Consider the following 21,858-nt stretch of genomic DNA (forward strand, 5'->3'; position numbering starts at 1 on the left):
TTTTCACTTACTATTTCTTTGAATTTTGCTTCTGTCACATTTCATCCCGGATGTTATGTTGCTACTTCAATTATATGCATTTTAAACCTATTGAGTGTGTCCTGTATGCCTCTTGATCTCTAGAAGTATTCTCCATTTTTTCTTTGTGTATTTTTCTTTGACTTCTCTTTACAGTTCACTAATGTGTTTGGCTATATCCAATGTGATTTTAAATCTATCAATTAAATATTAATAATCAATACCTAATAATTGATTAATACTCAGATATTGCATTTTCACTTATTTATAGCTTCCACTTACACATGGCAAAATATCCATGCTTTCATCTAAATTGCCAATCTTTCCCACTATCCATAACGTTAGTAACCAGAGTATTAAAGTTTTTGCTACTAAGTCCAATACCTGAATTATTGGTCTGCTTTTTTGTTCATTAAGAGGCTATTTTCTGTTGTTGTTGTTTTGCTTCTTTGCCTGCCTAGTGATTTTTTTGTTTTATCATGTACTACATATTGTATATAAAAGGGTTTAAAGACTCTAGGTGATGTTTTGCTCCTTAAGTTAGTGTTTTCACTTTCCTCTGTTGAGCAGAAGCGGAAAAGACTTATCTCTTCAATAATGAAATAAGCTGAATTTGGGTTCCATTGTAGTTTTAGCAAGACTTAGTTTGCAAAGGACTGGAACAGAGACCTCCATTGGGAGGTGGCAAAAATCTGTGTAGGGACTTTCTCTGAGCTCTTTTCAAGAGGCTGGGATGTTTATGGACGGGGGAGACTCTGTGAAGTCTACTATGGAGCAGTTGCTATGGGTTTGAAGACAGAATGAAGGTAGACAGATCAACCAGTGCTGAGAGACATTGGAGTTTCAGCCAGAATAGGAGGCATCTAGTGAGAAACACTGGAAAGACCATAGCTTTGGAGTAAAGATCACTCTCTAGAGTGAAAACTCTTCTATAGTAACCTTAACACAGCCTAAAATTAATTAAACACTTTTAAAATAGTTTTGAATTTGGAGGCTGATTCCTTCCAGTTAGAGAAGCTTAGTTTTTCATAGATTCAATCACAAAAATGAATAAAAACAAGATTGTTCAGGGTAATTCACCTGTAGTTAGTTGTTACAACAAATATCTACAGTCTTCAGAGAAACAATAGAATCCAGAATTTCTACAACATGTGATCACAATGTCTAGTGTATAATAAAAATATTACTAGGAAAACAAAGAAAAATCTGATCCATTGATTAAAAAAAATAAAATCAATCAATAAAAACTTACTTTGGGATGGCCTAAACATTGGGTTTAGTAAACAAAAGATTTAAAGTTATTGCAAATATGTTAAAAGACTTTTTAAAAATTAATTCTAATGAATGAACAGATAGGGACTATAAGCACAGAAGTGAAAATTATAAGCAAGAATCAAAAAGAAATCCAGGACTAAAAATAGAATAACTTAATTGAAAAACAATACTGAATGGGTTCAACAACAGATTGGAAGTGGAAGAAAAGTGAATTAGGAGACAGTTCCATAAAAATTATGCCATCTGAAGAACAGGGAGAAAAAGAAATGGAAAAAAGAGAACAAAATTCCACTAACTTTTGAGACAATATCATACAATATAATTGGAATCCCAGAAAATGTGGACAATAAAAATCTGGCAGCAAAGTTCATTGAGGAAACAATGGCCAAATGTACCCTAAATTTGAAGAAAGACATCCATATACAGGTATAGAAAACTTCTCAATCTATTAAAAGGATAAATTAGAAAAAAAAAAAAAGTATACCTAGGCAAATCCTAGTTAAACTTCTGAAAACCAAAAATAAAGACCAAGTCTTGAAACGAGTTTAAGCAAATGGACCTATCACATGCAAGGGACAATTGTAATGCACATCAGGTGACTTCTCATTAGAAACAGTGGAGGCTTAAAGATAAGACAGCAACATTTTAAGGAACTGCAAGGCAAAACAAAAAAATGAGGTCAACCCAGAATTTAGTTGTTTTTTAAATTTTTATTTATTTTTCAGAGAGAGAGAGAGAGAGAGAGAGAGTGCACTGAGGAAAAGCAGAGAGAGAGGAAAACACAAAATCCAAAGCAGGCTCCAGGCTCCAAGCAGATAGTTCAGAGCCTGACATGGGGCTCAAACTCAGGAACCATAAGATCATGACCTGAGCATAAGCTGGACGCTTAACTGAATGAGCCACACCAGGTGCCCCTCAACCCATAATTTTATATCCAAGGAAAATATCCCTCAAATGTAGGTGCAAAAATAAAGGTATTTTCTGATAAACTAAAGTTGTGAGAATGTGTTGAATGTAGACTGCTCTGGAAGAAATACTAAAGGATATTCTTTTAGCTGAAGGGAAATTATACCCCTAAAAACTGGGATCTACAAGAAGAAATGAAGAGCACCAGATATGTTAAATGTGTGGGTCAATATAAAAACTATCTTTTGTATTAATTTTCTTAATGACAATGACTTATTCAAAGCAAAAATCTCACTCTAAGGGTGATAATGTGTAGAAGTAAACGATATAACAACAAGAGCATGAAGGATGGAGCCAGGTACCTGAAAGTGCACTCTCATAATGGTTTTACAGATGTGAAATCTGAAGCTGGAAGGGAGAAGTTCCAGGAGTGAAGTGGGAGAATATTAATTCTAATCACACTGTAATAAGATAAGGATGGATGTTATCAGCCTCAGAGTAACCACTAACAAAGTAATAATAGAGAGGTCTGACTTAAAATCAAATGTTGGAATGCTGAAAAATTTTCAATGGATCCAAAATAAGGCAAAAAAGGAGCAACTGAGGAACAAAACCCAAAGCACAAATGGAAAACAAGTGACAAGATGGCATATTTAGACCTAACCATACATTTATATTCAGTGTTAATGGACTAACCATTGCATTGGAAAGCAGAGATTGTCAGACTGGATAAAAGGACAAAACTCATACTATGTAGAGGACATAAAATTTGAATATAAACAAATAGGCAGAAAGTGAAAGGAAGGAAAATGTACATTCAGCCTCCCTCTGGTTTGCCCAGGTTCATTTGCTCACCTCTGAAAGACTGGGGTGTCTAGTGCTGTACCCTTCTGAATTCCAAAGACTTTGACTCCAGCCTAGGAGCCCAAGAAGAATCATAACCCACAAATACCTTAAGGGGGAGACTGGCAATGTTTGTGAGGTAGGCCCTCTTCCCTCTGGCAGGCCTTAATTTCCTAAGTATAGCAAGACATCTTCAGGAGACTTCATTCTGATTTTTAGAAGCTTTAGGCCCAGCTCTGAACTACCACAGTTCCCTCAGTACATGTCCAGGTATGTCTGGGGTATCTCAAATATCTACCTTGTTTCTCCAGCCCTGGAAACTGCTAAAAACCTTGATAGCTATTGTTTCTTCCAGCAAGGCTGGGCCAACCCCTTCCACTGATCCATTCTCACGGAGAAAAAGAGTTTGTGATCCTCAGATTACCAAACAGGGTTCTTTTCTCTCTGGAATTTTCATACTTTAAAAATATATTTGTAATTTGTCCTGTTATTTTTTTTAGTTATCCTGTGTGGGCTTGGCTTTCAGCTTTGTCTGGCAAAGCTGAGGGCAGCAGAAAGGTTTACTCAAGACTACACAAGTCAAGAAAGTTGAGAGATAGGCTAAAGGAAGTCTCCCCGAGCTGCTCTCAAGCTCCCATATTTATTAGGCATACACTATAGGGAAAACAATGGACAATATGTCCCTGGCTACCTGCCAGTGAGAACGTATAGAAAGCAGAAAAAGCATGCAAAAACAAAACAAAACAAAACAAAAACAAAAACAAAAACAAAAACAAAAACAAAAAAACAAGATGTTCCTAAGACTACAAAAGAGCAGATGCCAAAAGCAGGATGGAAAGCAATATTAGATATTCCATAGATAACATGGTCTAAGGAATTCATGAGCACAGGCAGGACCCAACCCCTAAATACACATTAACTAGAGGCTAGTCAGCTGTTTTCAGCATGGTCAGAAGGCAGTGTAATGTGTTCCTTATAATCTCCTTAACCAAGACATAGCTATTTGATTTTCCACAATCCTGCTTATTTCACTCATTGCAAAAGTGTTTTCCTGTCATGACTTACTACAAATGATCCCTTTGGAGTTCACCACAATATTTAGGGTTGAGTGAGCTGGATAGGTATGGATGAGGATATGACCTGGGCACCTTCACCTATAAGTGTAAGGTAGATGTATATCAGCTTAGTTCCATGGAATCCTTCCAGAATCTTCCAGGGCATGAGCAGGTTGGTAACAGATTCTAATTGCTAAAGCTCATGTTCTATCCACAACTGCCTCTTGGATGAGTCCCTAGAAGGGAGTTTTCCTACTGCAGACAAAAAGTTATTTCTGGTTAGTGCAACATACATAGTCAATGTGAGATCTTGAATTAGAGTTCAGTGTGCAGCTCTGCCATTTTCTAAGATGGAGATTGGGAAAAAGTATGTAAGCTTTTTGCATCAGTTTTCCCAATTGTGAAATGGAGAAAATAGAGTTATGTATCTCAGGGTTGTTGTGAGGATTAGGTGAATAATAGTGTTGAGAAAGTATCTGTTAAGTGAAGCCCTGCACAAATGGAGGTTCTGTTCATCTTTAAAGCACAGACACTGCTGTTATTTAATCTAGTAACCATAGGGGCGCCTGGGTGGCGCAGTCGGTTAAGCGTCCGACTTCAGCCAGGTCACGATCTCGCGGTCCGTGAGTTCGAGCCCCGCGTCAGGCTCTGGGCTGATGGCTCGGAGCCTGGAGCCTGTTTCCGATTCTGTGTCTCCCTCTCTCTCTGCCCCTCCCCCGTTCATGCTCTGTCTCTCTCTGTCCCAAAAATAAATAAAAAACGTTGAAAAAAAAAAAAACTATCATTTAATCTAGTAACCATAGAAGACTGAGTCTGGGAAAATGACAATATCATTCTTTAAAACATTTTTTTAAGTTTATTTATTTATTTTGAGAACGAGTGAGTGAGCGAGCATGAACATGCTGGGGAGTGGCAGAGAGAGAGAGAGAGGGAGAGAGAGAATCCTAAGCAGGCTCCACACTGTCAGTGCAGAGCCCAACACAGGGCTCAAGCTCAACAAACAATGAGATCATGACCTGAACCAAAAGCAAGAGTCTGATGCCCAACGGACTGAGCCACCCAGCCACCCCTGCATTCTTTTTTATTCTAAATCAATAATTTATTTATTTGTTCCAGGAGCTTTCTTTTTGGATCAAAACAACATTCAGAGTTTAGGACTTTCAGACTTAAAAATGGTAAAGAAGACAGACAGGGTCCAATGCCCCCCTCAGGATGGACCAGAGGCAGTGTTTTAGACTTGGGTCATTGGGAAAATCTGAAAAGTGAAGTGCACTGTAGGACTGATTTGAGCAGCAGGGCATCTGCCATGGTGGGCCATTTTCCTGCAGGGCCCTTCATGAGCTGTCCCGTGGAGCAGTAAAGGGAGAGACCCTGCCGCCCCACCACTGGGCCAGCCTCAGCGACTCCAGCCTGTGCTGGAGCTGCCGAAATAAGCCCTTTCCCTAGTGAATCAACAGCCTAGTTATTTTGTCACTGAAATAAAGTGTCCAATTTCTCCTGCAGTTTTTAGGAAGCTGTTTTCAGCTTAGTCTCCAGTTGGATTTATTTTTAAAAAGATTATTTGGCAGGTCATGGCTGGAACATGCTGAAAGGCATCCTGGGCAATTTTCCCTCTGGCCAATGCTTATCCACTCTCCTCAGCCCAAGGAGTTGGGCTGCATAGGGAGGCAAAGGGGAGCTTCCAGGGGAGACTGAGTAGGTCTCAACCAGCCGGGCCAGGCCTTGCCAGATGTTTCCTTGCCAAGGCTCAGACTTGAAGTCTGACCCGGGAACTGCTGATAGGGCTGGAGCAAAACATCACTGTTTCCTACTTCAATCACTGAAGTTGGGTGTTGGGGAGCACAGACCTGGCAGCCACACGTGCATGAATGCTTGTCCCACACCATTCTTCTGTTCCATTTCCTCATACACCTGAGTGCAGCTCTCCTGGTAAATGGGTCGTGCCCTGGGCCTGGGTGCCCACCTGCCCACCTGCTTACTGGAGCCCATGACTCCCAGGCCTCCAGAATCAAGAGGTAACTGCACAGGGCTTCAGCACCCTGATTTGGTCGAAGACATATGTTCTAAGTGGTGTCACACCAGTGGCTTGGGCATAGCACAATTCATGCATAGCACATATTCGATATCTGAATATCATCTCTGCTTGGGGCTGTCCTTCTCAGACTTAAGATAGGAGAAAAGAGATGGTGAGGCTGGAGCTGCTTGAAGTAGACAATGGAGCTCCTACACCTTGTTCTAGGCCAAGCTTGTCAAATTAAGGGCCAGACAGTAAATATTTTAGACTTCATGAACCATATGGTCTTTCTCACAACTACTAAGCGCAGCTGTTGCAGAGAAATCATCCATAGGCAATCTATGAAAGCATGGGTGTGGCTGTATTCTCACAAGTCTCTTTACAACACAGGCAGAGGGCTGGATTTGGTACCAGGCACGGTGTGTGGAGCCCTGCTCTAGATTCCCAGGAGGTGACCATCCCAGGCTACCAGTGGAGAGCCTGAAGCTCAGACCTTGGACAACCACACTACCCCAGGGAGGGACTTGCTCCACTGTGGATGCCACTGTCTGGGAAGGTAAAGAATCTGTTTTCCTGATCCTGGCTTGTTACTGGCTACTTGGGACAGATGTTTCTGAGACCTTCAGTGTTCAATGCACTGAAGCAGCAGGGCCCATGGTGAGAAGCATTTTCACTGGCTCTTCCTCCCGCTTTTCACCATTCTCTTCTCATAAACCCCTGCTCTGTTCACATCCAGAAATTGGCTTCTTTAAATTTTGTTTCTTGTTTAATTGTTTATAGGAAATTCAACTTAATACAACATGCATTTATTGAACATCTGCCTTGTGCTATGCACCAAGCTATGCACTGGGCGTATAGTCATGGACCACAAGCAAAGTGATAGCAGAGATGTAAGGACAGTAGTGAAAGTATGGCTGAAAGCAAAGAGCTCAGACAGAGGGGCTGAGGAGGTAGACCTAGGTTGGAGTCTGAGCCCCTCTCCTATTTATCCTTGAGGCACCCTGGCTTCTCCCCATCCAGAACAGAGTGAGACAACTACAGGTGGATCTATGGGTAGCCAGGGCTCCCACAGGGACACTGATCTATAGTGGGTGGCACAGTGAGGTTCTTCTGATGGGGATTTCCCATTTCCAATTGCACCCACACACCTTGTTCTCCTTGTTCTCTTGAACCTGGCACAACGGCATCATTTACTAGTGATGTGATCTTGAAAATTCTATTCAAGCTCTCTGTGCCTTGGCTTCCTCATCTGTATTGGGGATGATAACTCCTACTTCCTAGGTTGTTCTGAAGATTAAGTAAAATGATGCTGTGGACTGATTATCTGGCTAAGTGTGGTCCTCAGTGCATGGTGATTGCTATTTCAGCCTGATAAGTATCCTGCGAGGTAGGCAAAACAGGTTTCACCTTCACCATGTGACAGAAAATGAACAAAAACTCAAGAATAAAATGACTTGTACAAGTGAATTAGGTGATATTCTACCCAAATTGGTTCCATCAATAGATAAACCAATCATATTATATCCATCAAATAACATACTTCCTAGTTATTAAAAAGAAGTAAGTAAACACTATGCCTGTACTGAGATGGAACAATCATTATGAGATTGTAAATGACAAGCATCTAGAGTACTCATGCCCATGCTCAAACTGAATACCCCAGTACACCCAGTTGGATGCAGGCCTCCTCTATGGTTTAGGGACTGTTTCAGGGGTTGCTCTTGGCACAGAGGATAGGAGGGGCAATGGGGTGGTGGTGGTGGTGGACAGCTCTGCTGGGAAGGAGGGGAACAGTCTTGAGGACAACCAATTAAACCTAATTTAATCTGTGGAAATATTTGATTACACCAATGTAATTTATTATGCAAAGTTGCCCTTTCTGACATATGGAAGCATCTTTGATAAGTGGGATTGTAACAGAAGGGGTTTCAGCAGGCAAACAAACCCAGCTGGGAGCCTGCCCATGGCTCTCTTCTCTGTATGATGTACATCAGGCACAGGCTTGAAGAGAATGACCTAGAGGGAATCAGAAGTATGCACCCGGTGTCCATCAGACCAGACTGTATGACCTCGGTACACCTCTCCTCATCACCCTGTCTGCCTGCACAGCTAAATAATAAGAATGGGGCTTACATTTGTCCAGCATTTCAACGTTCACAGAAAACCTTCACATCCACAGTGTTTTCCGATTCTCATAATAACACAAAGTTTGGAAATCCCCTTATAGTAACCAATCTTTCCATTGGGTCAGTATTTTTATATTTTTAAAGACTTTTCATATCTCTGCTCCTGCTGGTGCCTTCTAACACACCTGTGAAGTTAGTGGGGCAGATATTGTTATTTTTGTTTGACACATGAAGACAGGAGGCAAGGAAGGATAAGTGTCTGCTAAGTCACCCAATGAGGTCACCCAGTTGTGGAGTTGACATTGGAACCTGGGTTTTAACCCCTTCTGCCTCACTCAAGTTCATGTCACTGTCCTTTAACAACATGACTCCTGCCCCAGTCCTCTGCTCAGGGGGTGAAGCCAGACCTGATTAGACCCAGTGGAGGAAGAACAGAGACCACACAAAGCTAGTCCCTCAACCCTTCATAGTGTCTAAGCAGAGAAGGTGTTGTTTTTTTTTTTTTTTTTATAAGCAACTAATTGCAGTAAGAAGAATATGTCTCTTGCACTCAGGAAAACTGGAGTCTACCTGTAGGTATGCACGTGGTATTTAAAATACCCATCACTTTTGGAGCACCTGGGTGGCTCAGTCATTTAAGCATCTGACTTCAGCTCAGGTCATGATCTCACAGTTTGTGAATGTGAGCCCTGTGTCAGGCTCTGTGCTGACAACTTGAAGCCTGGACTGTGCTTTGGATTCTGTGTCTCCCTCTCTCTCTGCCCCTCCCCCCACTCTCTCCTCTCTCTCTCAAAAATAAATAAACATTAAAAAAATAACCATCACTTTTGAATACATACTCTGTGTTGAGTGTGATGCATGTTTCTTAATTCTTTCTCACAAAACACCATGAATAAGTGGTACAAATCCCACATTTAGGTAAGAAAACTGAGTCTCTGCGTGGCACATGGTGTGCTCAAAGCCCTAGGCTCATAAGTGTAAAAGCCAGGGTGAGTCTTATCACCTCTCTGGCCTTGTTCCCTCATCTGTACCAAGACTGGATGTTCTTCTGAGCTCTGGGTGGACACTTGGAGCTTTAACTCCCATGCTTCTGGGCCTCATGTTCCCAAGAGGAAGCTCACAAAAGTGACCACAAAGGGTAGGCAACCTTCTGCTTCAGGTTGGAGGTTTGCTGGTGAGGAAAGCAGAGATAGAGACCGATTTGGGAGCAGCTCCTGTGACACTTGGACCTCATGTGGCTTGTTAAGTCTTCGAGGAGGAGAAGGGCAGTCTTCCTCCACTGGCATTAGTTAGGTTGGGCCTTGTCCATTGAGCAAACAAGGACCTTCCTGAGTTGCCTGTCACCTGATATCAGAAAAATAAAGGTTTCACAGATTGTCTTATAAAACCCTTCTTACTGATGAGGAAACTAAGGCCCGGAAAGGTTAATTAATGTGTTACAGGTCTCACAGTAGGTTAATAGCAGACCAGCAGAAACAACTCCAGACCTAGGCGTCCTAACACCTGATCAAACCCAACTTTCCAGGATCCTCTCTGGCTCTCCTTTTTATGGGCAATTAAACTGCTGGTAGAAGGATAAAAGCATTAAGAATATTGGGACAACTTTATTTAAACAGAGGTTTTAGGTGTGGAGTTTTTCGAGGAGGTCATGGATAGTGCTGCCCAAAGCTGACAGCTTCATGCTGGCTTGGAGCTGCCAGAACTCTCAGAGCATCCCCATGTGCCCTCTTCTTCCAGGATCCAGAAAGCACAGCCTGCAACAGGGACCAGGCCTTGATTGCCTCTGGCACAAAGAATGGTCTCTGTTGAGGCAGCTGCAAATACCAGGCAGAGAGAAGAGAAAGTGGACCATTCAGGAATGGCACAGGATGACATTTGCCATAAATGGGAAGGAAGGGGAATTTCCCGACAAGTTTAGGAACCAGTTACAATCCACTGACTTAATTGTTTTCCTTTATCTCTGTGTGCTGATTGATGTTTATTATTCGGTTTGTTATCTGATGGTTATTTAATCTATATTTTGTAATTACTTCCCTTCTCTCCTTCACTTGGATAGTCATGTTTTTTATCTTGTTGCATTGAAGCACTGACCTACATTTCACAGGTGCAGAAGTCAATTATTTCCCAACATTTCAAGCAACGTTTAGCAACATGGGTCAGTTATGGTGTGGATGCCTGCACCCCCATGCCCTGGCCTGGCAACTCTCCCATCCCTGAGTTTTGCCCATTCCTTGTCTGCTGGGATCCCAGAAGCCTAGGAGGCCAGAAAAAAGGAAAGAAAGACCTTCCCTACAAGGCTCCTTGTTTCCTAGGGAATAGGGTGGGCAGCATGGCAGACATGGGGTGTAGAGTAGGGGGGGAGATATAGTAGTGGGATGGTTTCAGGGGCTAGATTCCATGGTGGTTAGAGTCTGAAATGACCTGCTGCACATGCTATGGCTGTTTGGGCTGTGCCTTGGACAAATGGAAACCACATTCTCCAAGTGGGAATCAAATGTGAGGCCTGAGAAGTTCTAGGGTGCATTTATAGGCAAAATGGGAAAACTATTTAAAATCAGGGCTTTTTCAGAAAATCCAGGCCATCCTGGTGCTAATCTTAGGCAGTCTCTTGGGTTTTTATAGCCAGCACAAAGGGAGAGAGTGAATTCTGTGGCTGAATTCTAGGTCTGGGCTCTCCATTCCCAAGCTGTGTATCATCTGGCAAACCACTCAACTTCTCTGAACCTAGACTGTTATTTATCATGGGGATGATAATACCTTAGAGGATTATTGTGAAGACATGTCAACTAAAGTGCAGATAACTTGCTATTTGAACTTAGGAACTAGAAAAATTATCTAAAAAGGTAATTGTTGATCTCCTTTAGAATCTGCACTCTCAGTACTTGCTATGTCTAACTTAAGAAGCAGCAGGTTCAGATCACACCGTCCCTTTTGGTCCTACAGCTGTCACTGAATCTAGGAATCAAACAGATCTGGATAAGGAGGACACTTGTCTCTGAAAGTGCTTTGTAGACTCAAAGTACTAACAAATATTAGTTTATCCATGCAGTCATGAATGGAGCACATGTTTATCAAGTTCCTGTTGTAGGAGGAGCACTGTAGCGGGAGCTGGAACAAGCAGCGAACAAGATCCAAGCAGTCCTGTTGCATGAAGCCCCCAGTCTGGCCCAAGATGGAAGAGTAGGATAGCTGCCTGACCTGAGAGGGCAGACACAGCCTTTGTGCATGCCCAAGAAAGGGCACCCATTCCAGACCTGGGGTCAGGGAGAGCTTCCCAGGGGGTGTGATGTCCTTGCTGGAAAAATAGGGGGAAGCAGAGGCAGGGAATGTGAAAGTCTCCAGGGCACATTCTTTCATCTTCCAGTTCATTCATTCATTCATTCATTCAACAACTATTTATTGAAAGCCTGCTGTGTGTTGGGTGCTGGAGATACAGGGTGGTCTAAGGCAGAAACCTGTCTCTGTCCTCACCATGCCAGCTCACTGTTTGGAAGAATGTATGAGTTCAGGTAATGCGAGGTGCTCTACAGATAAATTCCAAAATCTTGGTGCCTTAATACTATATAATTTCATTTTTATTTATGTGAATTTCAAAATGTGTCCATAGATTCATCCTCATGGGGATGGCAGAGAAGGGAAGGAAGCATGGAGGATGGTGCTGGACAGTGACACCTGTCACTTCTGCTCAGCACATGAGCTGAGCGCACCTGCCTACTAGGGACTAGGCGGTCAGTTCAACTGAGGGTCCACTGCCTTAGGAAGAGAGAGAGAAAAATCAAGACGATTAGCATGATTTCAGCCTAGTAACAACTGCTATCAAGAAAGAGTGATTGACAGGAAGGCAACATCCTGGTTTGCCCATGTGACTGTGTGTATCTCTGTGTGACCATTGTGAGTCTGTTTCCTTGTTCTTTGTGTGTCTCCGTGTGTGACAATGTGACTGTGCCTTGCGATGCTGCTTCCACCCACTTCAGAATGAGTCAGGAGGCAGAGCTCATACACAGCTGGTTTGGAATTGTGCCTCGAGGTGTGACTGCCTATGGTATAGGATCAGCAGTGAGGGATCTGGGAAATGTGAGCTCTTTATTGAGTCTAATGGGTATTTGCCTCAATCAGGAATCTGGTCTTTACTACCCACTCCCAAACCTGTACATAAGGAAGCTGCCTATTTCTCATTGCCCCCTCCATCCTTCTCATGGAAATTCTTGTTACTGCCAGGATACCACTGCCTTGAGCAAGGGAACTGGTCTGAGTGTGCCTGGAGATAGGGGAGGGGACAGTGAGGTCAGTGTCCCTGCCCCTCCCCCACAACAGAGCACAACACCCTGCACCAGACTGGCAAGGTATGCCCTTTGCAGTCAGTACTGTGCAGGGATAATTGTGAGGGTCTCACTGAAATCATCCATTCTGAACATGAATGCAAAACGCCTTGCCAGTGTAGCGGTGGCAATGGTACCAAGTCGAATCCAGTCTGTTTTAACATTCAGAGAGCTGGAGGCGATTTCAGTCTGAGGTAAATGAAATGAGAGAAACATATTCCTGATGCTGACTCACACAGCTCTGTATTTGGAGCCTTAATGATGATAAATCAATGATCTAGAAAATACAATCCCTTTCCTGTTAACCAGACAGGCATACACACTCTCTGCAGACTGTAGAAGGTAAGCACCCAAATTTTCAATTAGTGTTTTCATATCCCACGACTTTATAATTGTGAATAATTAAATTGGAACACAGCACACACACGCATCAGTGCCTGCAACAGAAGCAGGTCTTCAGAAACCCAGAGCCAAGCCCTCCTGGCAGATGGAACCTCTTCCAAATCAGAGACTGCAGAGTGTCAGGAGGAACACCATGAAGTACAGCCAAGCTGAAAGTGGGGAAGAACCTGAGTGCAGGGCCCATGCAGCCGATGTGCATGCCTCCCTGCTTACTCCTCAGGCTTATGGGGACCCTGCGGAGACACTGTGGGAGGTGGTCTGAGTCACAGGAGAAAGCCTGGGGGATGGCTACCCTTTCCCCACTGAAAGCAGCGTCCGGCGGTCTGTGTCCTTCATCCTGTGATGCTGCCTGCCATCCAGTTTCTGGGGAGGCACATATGGACACTGTCATTTTCTGTGGTGACAACTTGCTGGCAGGGAGGGTGTCATGAGCACCTGACTTGGTTCCTGAAGCTTTGAACCCATTTCTGGCTCCTTTCTGCTCAATCCAGGGTTCTCTCTAAGTACTAGACTCCCATCTCTGAAATGGGTATGAATGTTCTGACTTTCCTCTCTCCAAAGGTCCCTGTGCACATCATATGAACTCATGAAAGTGGAAATGCCTTGTAAATTCCGTATTTGTTTTTTTAAAAGAGAGCTCCTTAAGTTGCCCAGAACAGAATCATCTGGGGCTTGTGCTACATGTTGATCCCTGGGCCTCAACCCACGCTCTGCAACAGAATCTGAGACTTCTCATGCCAAGTTCCTCAGGGAAGCTTCCTCATTCATGGTGGGAAGAATAATAGCCCCAAGGATGTCCATATCCTAGTCCCCAGAACCTGTAAATATGCTCCCTTGTGTAGCAACATGACTTTGGGGAAGTACTTCACTTAAGGAAGGGAAGGATGTCATGGGTTACTGGGTGGACCCACTCTAATCATAAAATTCCTTAAAATCAGAGGGTTAGAGTCAGACGGGACAAAGGAAGAAGTGTCATAGAGATGCAGTGAGAGAAAGACCCTGTCTACCTTGGTTAGTTTCCAAGTTGAAGTAAAGGGCCATGGACCAAGAAAAGCAGGTAGCCTCTAGAAGCTGGATAAGGCAAGAGGTGGACTTTCCCTGATTACCCCAAGAAGGGACTCCAACCCACTTACACCTTGATTTTAGTCTAGTGAGACCCATGTGGGACTTGTGGCCTACAGAACCTTGAGTAAATACATTTGTATTATTTTATGTTGCTACATGAATGGTAATTTGTTACAGCAGCAACAAGAAAGGAACATGCATACTGGATTTTGAGAACTACAGTTTCTAGATATACTAACATAAGGGGCCAGACCTGAGACCTGGACATACTGAGCACTGCCCCCTGTCATTGGGGGATAGCAGTCTTCATCACTTTCTTCCCAGAACATGGACAGCATCCAAACCAACACACAGTCACAACAGTAGGTATATTTTAACCTACTCAAATATATAAGCTGAGTATAAGTTGAAAAGTATTGAGCTTGGTGTGGGGGTGAGGTGGGAGCATGCACAGATAGGGGCATGGTCTCTGAAAGCAAGGAACTCATATTTGAGTAATAGATATGGAAGCTAATGAAATGTACTATGCAAACTTGATTCTAGTAAAGCCACTCTACATGGGGGAGCTGAGGATATTCACTGGAGAAATGAGAGAACATTCTAGATTGAGTAGGAGTCGCACTAAAGAAAGGATTGGGGATGAGATGGCAGTGAGGACAAAGGGAACAGCATGTGCAAAGGCCGCTGTGCTGGGGAACATGAGCTTCTCAGTGTGCAGCCATGGACACCCACACTGGTGTCTACTTTCCCAAATTATCCTCCATCACCCCACAATGCGCTGAAGATGTCAGAATTTTACTTTTCCAATTTCTTTTCTGAGTAGTTCATGGGACTAGGACCTAATACTAGTCAAAGGGAGCTTGAGGGAAAGTCAGATGGAGAGTTTCAGAGAAAGCTTTCTTTCTTGATAAAACAGTTGTACCAAAGAAAATGTCCCTCTTCTTTGTTTCTGAACATGGTCCTGCCTACATGTCAAGCTGGGAACTATTACAGTCATTCTATAAACATGAAGGAAGACATCTGTAATCTTGGAAGATGCAGATGAAAGATGAAATGTGGGCAGCCCTTGATGTCATTGTTTAGCTGCTCCACCAACCCTGAGGAGGGGGCACCCCCCTGCATGCAGACTTGTGGTTAGAGTCTGAAAGAGGTACTGTCCTTACAATTATGTCACTGCTAACAGATTTTCCCATTACTTGCAGCTGAAAATACACTAACTGTGCTAGGGGGAAGAAAGGCATGACAAAGGAGGCTGGCTGTTAAGGAGCCTAATGCCACACGGTCCACACTAGATTTATGTGTAGGTGTTCCACATGTGGGGACATGTATGGAGCTGAAGTTCCTGACCTGTCCAAAGGCCTCTTGTCATCTCAGATGGCATTAATGCCCTATGTTGGATGGCAGATTTGCGTTTCCCTGATGTTAGGTATCTTTTCATGTGTCTGTTGACCATCTGTATGTCTTTAGAAAAATGTCAGTTTAGGACATCAGCCCATTTTAAATTGTATTATTTGTTTTTTGTTTTGTTTTGTTTTGTTTTGTTTTGGTGTTGAGCTGTATGAGTTCTTTATATATTTTGGATATTAACCCCTTATCAGATATATCATTGGCAAATATGTTCTCCCATTCAGTAGACTGGCTTCTTGTTTTGTTGGTTTTCTTTGCTGTGCGAAAGCTTTTTAATTGGATGTAGTACCAATTGTTTATTTTTCCTTCTGCTTCTCTCACCTAGAGAGACATACCTGGAAAAATATTGCCCAAGAGTTTATAGCATATATTTTCATTTAGGGGTTTTATGGTTTCAAGTTTTACATTTAGGTATTTAATCAATTTTGGGTTTATTTTTGGGTAGAGCACTTGTAATCCAGGGTCACAGTGCACAGGCCAATCAAGACGGTATTTTCTGTCCCCAGCCTTCTTTTGGCACATTAAGAGCACCATTTTTAGGAGAGGCGATGGCCTGTGACACCACATGAGGTCAAATGGCAGGCAGGGCTTGAGGTAGCCTCACTGTGAGGGAGAGGGGACAATGCTGAAGGTGAAAGGTTCTCGTCTCTGCGGGCATGGCCTGCACCTTCGCCCATGGCCAGGACTGATGATAAGGTAAGACTGTGTCTGAGCCTGAGATCTCCTTTTTCCCCATTTCCCACTTTGTTTCTTTAAAAATTCCTGATGTAGGGGAGCCAGGGTGGCTCAGTCAGTTAAGTGTCCAACATCAGCTCAGGTCATGATCTCACAGTCTGTGAGTTCAAGCCCCGCATCGGGCTCTGTGCTGACAGCTCAGAGCCTGGAGCCTGCTTCAAATTCTGTGTCTCCCTCTCTCTCTGCCCCTCCCCTGCTCATGCTCTGTCTCTCTCTGTCTCAAAAATAAAAACATTAAAAAAATAAAAATAAAAAATCCTGATGTAAACCAGGTGAGGTAGACAACTTCCCACAAACAAAAGTCTTTGTATTTTGCTAACTTTACCAGTTAAGTAAAGCAATTCTCCCCTCTAAGCTTTTAAAATTCCTTTTCTATTGCCACCAATTTTCTTTCTTTCTTAGATACTTTTCTCCACCTTCCTTTCTTGCTGAACAGAATGTTTCTCTTTATAACCCATGCCCCACACCAGGTGAGAAGTATTTCTGCCCAGTGGTGGTGGTTGGTTACCATTGGTTAGTTCTCCAGCATCTCTGGCCTGATCACAGCCCTGGTTGGGGGACAGATCTGGATCACAGCCTCTGCAGCCAGTCAGACCTGGTGTCACAGCCCCTGCTGGCAATCAGGCCCTGGGAAGCCCAGGGAAATCATCTGTTTCTCTGCCTTTCTAGAGTCCTTGTCATTCTTCAGGTCTGTCACCTTGATAAAGCAAACTTTGTGGTTCTTAGTGCATGCTTTAGATTTCACCATAAGACTTTATGGTGACTTTATTTTGACTTTCTCTCAAAGTCTTATGTAGGAGAATGTCATGTAACATGCAGAACACAATACAAACATTTGGTTTTATACTGGTACAGGAAGAGCAGAAAGAATGGAGCTCCTGTGGCAGTTTGGGAGAAGAAAGGAAGCCAGCTCAATTCCCACTCAGGTAAGGGAGGGTCACAATACCTTGTTATCTTTTTGGAAGATGCTCTCCATGACAAGAGGGCTCAATTTCCAGTGATCAGCATCCTTCCACTCCTCCTATGGCACCTTGGCACATAAAACAATGCCTCTTGGCCCCCAACACACAATAGGACCCAAAGAGCAGAGAATGGAGGAAGCTGCTCTGTGACATATCCCACTGCAACTGTGTTACAAGCACCAGTATATTTAATCCTTCTGGCAGTCATGGGTAATGTGCTGTCATCATCCCTGTTTTGTAGGTGAGGACCCTGATGCAGGGGAGTGATGCTTCCCATCTAAGGTTGCACAGCTAGCAACCAGGAGGTCTGGGATGTAAAGTAGTGTGACTCCAGAAAGCATGTTTAGTGTAGGGCACTTCCTCTGTGCAAGCCTGCACTGCTGTGTGACATCTCCTCTTGGATGACCCACTGGCACTTCAAACCCAAGGGATATATAGCAGCCATAACTTTCTGTATGCAAAGAGGTTTAGGTGCTGAAAGAAGCTGGCTTAATGAATATTAATAGAGCTGAAGAGAACAAGACAAATGGGTCTAAAAGCTGGCTCCCTAATTTCTAATCTCTCAGAGTACATTTTCAGATCCTGATCGAGTGGCTCCAAACCTGGTCAGTGATGTCAGTCCCCAGCCCCCAACTCCTAATCCTGTGGAGACAAAGGAGGCAGGCACACAAGCAAGAATCTCAGGGGCAGAGGGAAGCAGAGGGGTGATATCTGGTAGCAAAGGGATGTGGTTAAAAGGGAGAAAATGAGGCTGGATGGGAAGAGAAGAGGGATATGGATGGTGATGAGGATAAGAGTTAGGGAGGGTGGGATGGGAAAAGGAGGAGGGATAGTGATGGGAAAGAGAAGAAGGAGAGGAGGAAGGTGGGTTGGGAAGGGATAAAGGAAGGGGAAAGTTCTGGGTAAGAGGAGAAGGGGAGGCAAAGGGTCTGGATGGGAAGAGAGGAAGGACAGTGATGAGGTAGAGAAAGGAAAGGCAGAGGGCTGAATAGGATGGGGCAAGGATGAGGATAGAGGTACAGTGCAATAAAGGAGGATCCCAGGCAAGACAGGACAATGCAGATACCCAGAGAAAACAGGAAACAGGACAGGGAAAGATACCACATGGATAAGCAGGGACATGAGAGCCACCCAGAATGTAACACTGATGCTGGAGGAGCATCAGCTCCCTGTCCACCCATGCACTGTAACTTCAGAGGAAATTCTGAAGAAGGGCTCTGTAATTTGGGGCTTAGGGACAATGGCTTGATTGCCATGGGGATTGAGGAAGATCAGCTTTGGAGTTTTGTCAGGTCTGGGAATTAGGAGAGCTGTGTCCCTATGGGGCAGCTCCATAGCCTCTCCATCACGCAGCCTGGGAACAAAGAATGCACCAGGTAAGGAAGCAGGAGCCCTGTGTCCTGGGCCTGGATATGTCCAATCTGTGTTCCAGGGCACTGTGGCTCAGTTTTGCTGTTTTGATGAATGAAGATCTTGGATGAATGTGATATGGTTAGTTCATGTGTCATATTGGCTGGGTCATAGTGTGCAGACATTTGATCAAACATTATTCTAGATGTTTCTGTGAGGGTGTTTTTCCATGAGATTAACATTTAGATCTGTGGATATTGATTAAAACAGATTGCCCTCCATAATGCAGGTAGCTTCATCCAATCAGTTGAAGGCCTGTATAGAACAAAAGCCTGACCTCTCTGGCTAAGAGGAATTCTACAGCAGACAGCCTTCAGAGTCAAACTGCAAATCCAGCTCTTTCCTTCTGGCGCACTCCACAGATTTTGGAATTGCCAGCATCCATAATCACATGATCCAATTCCTTACACAAGAAATCTCTCTATATAAACATCCTGTTGGTTCTGTTTCTCTGGAGAATGCTGATTGATATGGCAAGTAATCCCATATCCCTTTCCCTTTCTGCAAGTCTGTGTTCCTAATGATGAAGAGGTTCAGGCTCATTAGAGGGCACTGTCTGTCTGGTTCAGTGGAGCTTAATAAAGGCAGATGACAGAGCTCTTGGTGGATCTTCCTGTGAAGTGATGAGTGATGCTTTGTGAGTATCCCTCTGATGGGTCTCCCATTCTTCCTGGGACCTTCCAGTGCTCTGCCTGCAATTAGCCTTACCTCTCCAGAAATCTGTGAGGACTTAGCCAACAAGTGTGAAGGTCTTTTGGCTTTCTTCCAGGCAGCAGTAACTCAAGTTTCTTGCCTCTCCTTCACCTGGGGAATACAGAATTACTCGTATGTCTTGGTCCTTTTGGGATGCTATTAAGAAATTCCACAAACTTGGAAGCTTATAAACAACAGGAATCTATTCCTCACACTTCTGGAGACTGAAAGTCCAAGATCAGGGTTCTAGCATGGTCGGGTTCTGGTAGAAGACCAACACTTCTTGTTGTGTCCTCATAGGGCAGAAAGGCATAGAGAGCTTTCTGTGGCCTCTTTTATAGCAGCACTAATCTTATTCATGAAGACTCCACTCTCATGACCTAATCACATCCCACCTCCTACTACCACCACATTCAATTAGGATTATTTATTCATTCATTCATTTATTTTTTCAATGTTTTTTTTTAAATTTTTGAGAGAGAAAGAGAGAGAGAGAGAGAGAGATGAGTGAGAGAGGGGCAGACACAGAGAGAGAATCCAAAGCAGGCTCCAGGCCCTGAGCTGTCAGCACAGAGCCCGACATGGGTCTCACAACCATGAACCACAAGATCATGACCTGAGCCGAAGTCAGACGTTTGAATTAGGATTTAATATGTGGATTTGGAGGGACACAAACATTGAGACCATAGCAACATTCTTCAGAGAATTCAGGAGTGTGGTGTTTTTCACACTCAGCTTATCAGAGCCATGGTGATCCCATAGAGAAACCCCAAACCAATCAGAGAATGTGTGTGCATGTGAGTGTGTACCTATGTATTTATGTGTGTGGGTGTTTGTGTGTATATGTGTAAACTCCATGCATTTCTGCTTCAAATGAATCAGGTCTGTTTTTATTATTTTATTATTAAGGCAGAATTTTACTGGGATTCTTATCATCCTCAGAGAGTTAAATACCAAGAAAAGAAAGTTGTGACTATTAACCACAGTCTTTGTCCTTCAGGGACCCAGTGTCTGGTAGAGAAACAGACCTATGGTTCACGGAGTGCTTCCCATGCAGCAGGCACAGTCAGGCTCTGGGAACACAGCAGTGAGAAAGGCAGATGTGGCCAAGAACATGAGAAGCTGTCATGCTGACATTCTAATCGGAGGAGCAGACAAGAAATAGGAAATAGATACAGGCACACCTCAGAAACACTGTGTGTTTTGTTCCATACCATTGCAGTAAAGTAAGTATCACTATAAAATGAGTCAAATGAAATTTTTGGTCTCACAGTGCATATAAAAGTTATGTTTACACTATATTGTAGTCTGTTATGTGTACACTAGCATTATGTCAAATAACAATGTACATAGCTTAATTAAAACATACTTTACCACTAAAAACTGCCAACCATCATCTGAGCTTTCAGTGAGTCATAGTTCACTGACCACATATCCCATAACAGATATAATACTAATGAAAAATTTTGAAATATTACAATAATACCCAAAATGTCAAAGAGAAACACAAAGTGAGCAAACCCTGTTTGAAAGACAGCACCCATCAACTTGCTTAATGTGAGGTTGCCACAAAGCTTCAATCTGTAAAAAATGCAGTATCTGCAAAGCTCAATAAAGCAAAATGCAATAAAGGAGGTTATGCCTTAATTGAATAGGCTGTGAATTTTGGGCTGTGAGAAGTGCTGTGTAGGAAATAAAAAGAGTAATAATGTACAGAGTGACAGAAGGAAAGGGGTCTTTCAGATAGGGGAGTCCCGGAAGGATTTCTGAAGGGGGACATTTGAATTAATACTTCAGGGATGACAAGAAGGAGGCTGGGGGAATATGTGTGTGTGTGTGTGTGTGTGTGTGTGTGTGTGTGTGTGTGTGTTTGGGAAGGGGGGAGCAGAGGGCACAGCTATGCAAAAGTCCAGTGGCAGAGAAAAGTCTGAGTTATTGGAGGCCCAGGGTGGAGGCTGATGTGAATGAGGCCATAAGTAAAGTGAAATGTGAACTGTGGTGAAATGTGAGGTCCTATAAAGTTGGGTGGTTTAGGATGGAGAAGATTGGTGGGAGAAGGTGGGCTTTATCCCAGGTGAGTCCCTCTCACTGCAGGACAAGCAGTGAGACCCTATGTAGCAAAGGACTGAACAGGGACTCAGAGAAAAAGACAATGTGTTCTGGTCTATTAGGGTAAATTTTGCCATTTGAGCTGGATTTTGAAGACAAAAGAGGAATGTGCTGGGTGTGGAAGCGCTCAAAGGAGGTCCTGAAGCCTGAGAAAGCAGGCAATGATTCTGGAGAGGGAAGCAGTTGATGCTGGAGGCAGCAGGGAGCTTTGCAGTGCATGTCTGAGTTTGCACACAGTTTAAAGGAGTTTGGGCTTTATCCTGGAAGGAATGGAGAGTTCCTTGGCCAAAGCTCCTCTTAAACCTGCACTGTGCAGGCTCCCATCCCTATGAGGACCTGATGTGGGCAGCCTGGGCTATGACTCAGGACAGAATGTGTTGAAGTGTAGAGATGTGTGGGCTCCTCCAACACGTAGGTGCACTGCACATAAAGGGAGGATGGAAAGCAGGCTCTGTTGGAGTCCTGCCACATGTGCCACATGTGCACCTCAGAGAATGACAGGACAGGGCAGAGACAGGT

This window comes from Panthera leo, chromosome D1 (genome assembly GCF_018350215.1).
Source record: "Panthera leo isolate Ple1 chromosome D1, P.leo_Ple1_pat1.1, whole genome shotgun sequence".
NCBI lineage: Eukaryota > Metazoa > Chordata > Mammalia > Carnivora > Felidae > Panthera > Panthera leo.